Consider the following 7,379-nt stretch of genomic DNA (forward strand, 5'->3'; position numbering starts at 1 on the left):
CCTTTTACCTCTACTTTCAAAAGATTCTACCAAATTTAGAGAGTAACTAGAAAATTGTCTGACTGTATTTACAACCTTCCCTTTGCAAAGAAACGACCTAAATTCCTCCTAAACCCTCCTATAAGTGTGCAAAGGCTGATATTCAGGGGCTAATAGAAGCCAAAATTAAGTTATGCACCCGGAAAGAAGGCTTTTGTTAAAATGCTTTATATAGACTTCATAGAGGCCTAAATCCTGTTCCCATTTTAGTTAACATTCTTCCTGATATAAATGGGCAAATTTAGTTAAAAAGATGAGCCAATCCTTTGATATTCAGGCTGCAGTCCAGGTCATTGGGGAATTAGGAACAGCTGTCTTTATTTTATGAATCTTGACAAAACCAGAACTAAAATGCTGGAAACAAGTTAAAGCCCACCTATCTCTGCCAACCTCTCAAAATGCTGATAAATGTTATAAAAGATCAGGATACTGGAACGAAATTGTTCTGAACTTGTAAGTTTTAAATCACAATTACTCTGAAACCCTAAAAATTCCATTTTTTTTTAACATTCTTTGTCCATTGAAATAAATTTCATGTCTGTGGAATGTAAACACAGCCCACAGTCTCCTGAGACTGAAGAAAAAGAAGGAAGTATTTGAAAATTGCACCTGTAATGGCCTCTCCATAAATATTAGAACAAAACCAAGATTTTGTTCCTATCTTGTCTGTTTTTTTTTTTGTATGTCCATGTATGTTGTAAATAGGAGATTTTCTCTACCTCCAGACAGTAGTGCTAAAATTCATAAGAGAGCTTTATTTAGTTGGTTTGAAAGCAAGCACTTATAAGGACTGCGCCTCTTATAACTCAGGATAGAAACTAACCCAAATGTTTCTCCGTTTCATGTGATTTGGGAAAATATTTGGTATTAAAGCTAACTTAAGGTTGTTGGTTTAATTAGACATGTATTTGGGCGGTAGCATTAAATATAAAACTTATATTCTGCTTGTGTTTACTAAAAGTCAAAACTCATGGTATCTCTTGCAAAATTTGTCAGAAAATGTTAAAATAATGCCTGACAATCTAATGCCTCTGCCTCGTGAAGTTTTGTGGGTAGTCTAAGCATAATTGCTAAGAACAAGTGAATTAGATGTAAATAAAACTTTGTATAATCTTTTAAATTGCCTTGGGTAACCTAAGATTTTTAAGTTTTGCTAAGTTACATGAGTTAATTTCATTGATCATCTAGATCATTTCCAAATAAGATAAACCATGTTCAGTACTTAATGTTGCATTACTTTGCCTACCTTGTCTTACTATAGAAAATCTAAAGATAAATTTGGGTTTGTTACTAAGCCTATGCTTTACTGAAAGACTAATGTAGGAAAATAGTCAGGGTTCAGAGCCAACAGCCAAGAAAGAATTCTCAAGACGTCTTTGGTGCAAAAAGCTGATTTTATTAAAGCAGAAGGACACAAAGACTGTGGGCAGAAAGAGCTGCACTAGGGTCATGAGGCGTGGCCTCTTGTGTACTTTCAAGTTGGAAGGGGTTAGGGATAGTGGAAGTCTCTAAGGAATTTTGGAAGCGAGGTTTCCAGGACCTCGAGGGGGCTAGCTATTGTTAGGAAAAGGTCATTTATTACTGGCTAATAAAACCCTGGTCGTGAGACCCTTCAGATGTATATTGATGGGCCATATGCTTGGGAGATGATTGCCAACATGTATCTTGGTGGGTATAGAGATAAAGGAAGTTTCCAAAGGAATTTTTAGGTGTTTCAGTAGACTCACAGGATCCTGGGGGTCAGGCTAAGATAGCCTTTTGCCCTTAGCAAAGTATGAACATGGAGGCAGCTGAGTTCCTAGAGGAAGGTCACTCTGCCTGTTTTAAGGACTTGTCAGTGGGCTCTAGGCAGTAAGGAAATTCAATTATTTTTGCTTTTGCTTCCCACATCAAGATTATACAATGAAAAAATGTTTCTTAAAACTGAAGTATATTCATAAACTTGCCCATGTAAGGAGGTCTGGTGTAATAGTTTACAATTACTTACTACTTAGTTTTCACTGGAAATTGAGGCTTTGAAGCATTAAGAATTCTAATAAATGTAATTAAGACTACCGGAAATAATAAGGAAAACAAATCTGGAAAGTAAGAAGTGTTTTTTTTTTTTTCCCTGTGGTTTTTGTTTTTAGAGAAAGTCTGAGGAATAAAAATACATATTTGTTGGGAAAAGAAAATTTTGCCCCAATTTTGAAAGAAAAATTTAGGATAAAGTTTGTAAGAAAATTGCAAAGATGTTCATGTAGAAAGACTCTTCGGAAAGAAATTTTGTGTGTGGTCAGTACTGGCTAAGATTAGGATAAATTTAAGTAAATGAGTTTTTATTTCAAAAGTATATGGATGCAAAGATTTTGTTTTCTCTTTGTTAAAGTTTTCTTGGGGCACCTGAATGGCTCAGTCAGTTAAGCATCTAACTCTTTTTTTTTTTTTTATTTATTTATTTTTTATTTTTTTTCAGCATAACAGTATTCATTATTTTTGCACCACACCCAGTGCTCCATGCAATCCGTGCCCTCTACAATACCCACCACCTGGTGCCCCCAACCTCCCACCCCCCACCCCTTCAAAATTCTCAGATCGTTTTTCAGAGTCCATAGTCTCTCATGGTTCACCTCCCCTTCCAGTTTCCCTCAACTCCCTTCTCCTCTCCATCTCCCCTTGTCCTCCATGCTATTTGTTATGCTCCACAAATAAGTGAAACCATATGATAATTGACTCTCTCTGCTTGACTTATTTCACTCAGCATAATCTCTTCCAGTCCCGTCCATGTAAGCATCTAACTCTTGATTTCCGCTCAGCTCATGATCTCAGGGTCGTGAGATCAAGCCCTGTGTTGGACTCAGGGCTCTATGGGAAGTCTGCTTGGGGATTCTTCTCTCCCTCTGCCTTTCCCCTTGCTCTCTTGTGTGCGCACACACACTCTCAAATCTTTAAATCGTTTTCTTGAACTAATGGCCTCCTATTCATAAGAAATTGTAAGCAAATTTTTCCTTACCTTTTTAAGTTATCTACCTAAAAAAAAAATAGATTCTATGTTTCCCATAATAATTTGCTATATATGTCAGATCTTTGATTACTTAAAAACATGGAGTCTTAGAGTAAAATAACTAAATTTTGCTCACAGATATATAACTTTCTGTATTTGCCTTTTAACCAAAGTGACATTATTCTTTCAATGTAGAATTACTGTTTCATAATGATTCATGATCCTATTTCATCAAACCATTTCTGGGGAGATGGCTGGTGTCTGTGTGTGTCTAAGTAATTTATCAAATCAAATTCTATAAAGTCTTGACGAATCTAACAAATTTTCCAGCGGGCCCCTGGAACATTTCAAGGAAAAAAATAGTGAGAAATTAAGCTAATTAGGTTTATCTGGTATTAAAGTACATGTGAAGCATTGTGAAATGATACTAAACCCTCTTAGATGATATTTATATAGATATGAAGTTGTGTTCTAACTTGTGTGAAATGCCTAGAAATCTGATGTCTTGGTATGTTATCTTGAAGTGTTGTACATAACAAAAATTACCAAATTTCCTTGTCCATTACCTTGTAATCAATTCTAATCAGATCTTTAGCCATAGCCATTTTGTCTTATTATTTACAGATTGTTAACTTTTATAAAGGAATAAAAGTATGCTTACAAATGTGCTTCATCTTCAGTGGGACTCATGGAAGGTGTGTGTAGGGGGGCAGCACACAGGTTTCTGATAACTCCAAAATCATAAAACTGAACTTAGGTAAAAATTTCCAGAACAAGTAGAGAAACCAGGCAGAAAAAGAAGGAATAATATGTCTGAATAAGGAAAGATGATTATACTTTTTAAGATTTTTTTTTTGTTTGAAACACTCCTTAAAATGTTTTTCTCTCTAGATATTTATATTTTAATTCTGATATAGTTAACTTAGTGTTAGATTAATTTCAGGGGCATTAATTTCAGTTCCATGCATTCCTGAGAGCTCATCACGTGCACTCTTATTTCCCTTCTAGTTCACCCATCTCCCCCTGCCACTTACCTCCCCTCTGGTGACCCTCCGTTGATTCTCTATAGTTAAGAGACTGCTTTTTGATTTGTCTTCTTAATTTGTTCATTTGCTTCTTAAATTTCACATAGGAATGAAATCATATGGTGTTTCTTTTTCTCTGACTTATTTCCTGTAGCATTATGTCTATAGATCCACCCATGTTGTTGTAAATGGCAGGATTTCATTCTTATGGATGAATAATAATCTGTTGTGTGTATATATACCACATCTTCTCTATCCATTCATCTATCAATGGACACTAGGACCTGTGGCTATTGTGAGGTTGCAATAATTGAATTTGTGTTTGAATGAGTGTTTTTGTATTCTTTGGGTAAATACCCCATAGCGTGATAATTAGACCATAGAGGAGCTCTATTAACTTTTTGAGGAACCCCTGTACTCTTTTTCAGAGTGGCTGCACCAGTTGTAATTCCCACCAGCAGTGCAAGAAGGTGCCTTTTTCTCCATATCCTTGCCAACGCCTGTTGTTTCTTGTATTTATTTTGCCATTCTGACAGATGGGACATGATACCTCATTGTATTTTTAATTTGTATTTCCCTGATGATGAGTGATGATGATGATAAGCATCTTTTCATGTGTCTGTTGACTGACCATCTGATGTCTTTTTTTTTAAATTATTTTTTCAGTGTTCCAAGATTCATTCTTGATGCAGCACACCCAGTGCTCCATGCAATTCGTGCCCTCCTTAATACCCACCACCAGGCTCACCCATCCCCCTCACTCCCTCCCCTCCAAAACCCTCAGCTTGTTTCTCAGAGTCCACAGTCTCTCATGGTTCATTTTCCCCTCTGATTTCCCCCAATTCACTTTCCTTTCCTTCCCCTCATGTCTTCCATGTTATTCCTTATGCTCCACAAGTACATGAAACCATATGATAACTGACTCTCTCTGTTTGACTTTTCACTCAGCATAATCTCCTCCAGTCCTGTCCATGTTGATATAAAAGTTGGGTATTCATCCTTTCTGATGGAGATGTAATATTCCATTGTATGTATGGACCACATCTTTATCCATTCGTCTGTTGAAGGGCATCTTGGCTTTTTCCACAGTTTGGTGATTGTGGCCATTGCTGCTATGAACACTGGGGTACAGATGGCCCTTCTCTTCACTACATCTGTATCTTTGGGGTAAATACCCAGTGGTGCAGTTGCTGGGTCATGAGGTAGCTCTATTTTTAATTTCTTAAGGAATCTCCACACTGTTTTCCAAAGTGGCTGCACCAACTTGCATTCCCACCAACAGAGTAAGAGGGTTTCCCTTTCTCCACATCCTCTCCAACACTTGTGGTTTCTTGTCTTGTTAATTTTAGCCATTCTAACTGGGGTAGGGTGGTATCTCAATGTGGTTTTGTTTTGAATTTCCCTGATGGCTAATAATGATGAACATTTTTTCATGTGTCTATTAGCCATTTGTATGTCGTCTTTGGAGAAGTGTTTGTTCATATCTTCTGCACATTTTTTGACATGATTATCTGTTTTCGGGGTGTTGAGTTTGGGAGTTCTTTATAGATCTTGGATATCAGTCCTTTGTAGTGTCATTTGCAAATATCTTCTCCCATTCCGTGGGAATTGTTTTGTTGACTGTTTCCTTTGCTGTGCAGAAGCTTTTGATTTTGATGAAGTCCCAAAAGTTCATTTTTGCTTTTATTTCCTTTGCCTTTGGAGAGATATCTTGAAAGAAATTGCTGCGGCCGTTGTCAAAGAGGTTACTGCCTACGACGTTCTCTAGGATTTTGATAGATTCCTGCCTCACATTGAGGTCTTCTATCCATTTCAAGTTTATCTTTGTGTATGGTGTAAGAGAATGGTCGTTTCATTCTTCTATACATGTCCAATTTTCCCAGCACCATTTATTGAAGAGACTGTCTTTTCTCCATTGGATATTTTTTCCTGCTTTGTCGAAGATTTTTTGACCATAGAGTTGCGGGTCCATATTTGGGCTCTCTACTCTGTTCCACTGGTCTATGTGTCTGTTTTTGTGTCAGTAGCATGCTGTCTTGGCGATCATAGCTTTGTAGTAAAGCTTGAAATCCGGCAACATGATGCTCCCAGCTTTCTTTTTCTTTTTCAACATTTCCTTAGCAATTCAGGGTCTTCTCGGGTTCCATACAAATTTTAGGGTTGTTTTTTCCAGCACTTTAAAAACTGCTGGTGGAATTTTGATCAGGATGGCACTGAAAGTATAGATTGCTCTGGGCAGTATAGACATTTTAACAATGTTTATTCTTCCGATCCATGAGCGTGGAATGCTTTTCCATCTTTTTGTATCTTCTTCAATTTCTTTCATGAGTGTTCTGTAGTTCCTCGAGTACAGATCCTTTATGTCTTTGGTTAGGTTTATTCCAAAGTATCTTATAGTTCTTGGTGTTATAGTAAATGGAATAGATTCTCTCATTTCTGTTTCTATATTTTCATTGTTAGTGTATAAGATACAACTGATTTCTGTGCATTGACTTCGTATCCTGCCACATTACTGAACTGCTATATGAGTTCTAGTTGGTTGGGGGTAGAGTCTTTTGGATTTTCCATATAAAGTATCATGTCATCTGTGAAGAGAGTTTGACTTCTTTGCCCATTCGAATACCTTTTATTTCTTTTTGTTGTCTGTTTGCTGTTGCTAGGACTTCTAGCACTATGTTGAATAACAGTGGCGAGACTGGGCATCCTTGTTGTGTTCCTGATCTCAAAGGGAAGGCTGTCAGCTTTTCCCCATTGAGAATGATATTCACTGTGGGTTTTTCATAGATAGAGGGAACATTCCTCAACTTCATAAAATCTATCTCTGTACTTCGAAGTGTTTTAATCAGGAACGGATGCTGTATTTTGTCAAATGCTTTTTCTGCATCAACTGAGAGGACCATGTGGTTCTTTTCTCTTATTGATTTGTTCTATCACATTGATTGATTTTGCAAATGTTGAACCTCCCTTGCATCCCAGGGATAAATCCCACCTCGTTATGGTGGATAATCTTTTTAATGTACTGTTGGATCCTATTAGCTAGGATCTTGTTGAGAATCTTGACATCTATATTCATCAGGAATATTGGTCTGAAATTCTCCTTTTTGATGGTGTCTTTGCCTGGTTTGGGGATCAGGGTAATGCTGGCTTCATAGAAAAAGTCTGGAAGTTTTCCTTCTGTTTCTATTTTTTTTTTTTAACAGCTTCAGGAGATTAGATATAATTTCTTTGAATGTTTGGTAGAATTCCCCAGGGAATCTGTCAGGTCCTGGGCTCTTGTTTTTTGGGAGGTTTTTAATCACTGCTTCAATCTCACTACTAGTTATTGGTCTATT

Source organism: Lutra lutra, chromosome 10 (genome assembly GCF_902655055.1).
Source record: "Lutra lutra chromosome 10, mLutLut1.2, whole genome shotgun sequence".
NCBI lineage: Eukaryota > Metazoa > Chordata > Mammalia > Carnivora > Mustelidae > Lutra > Lutra lutra.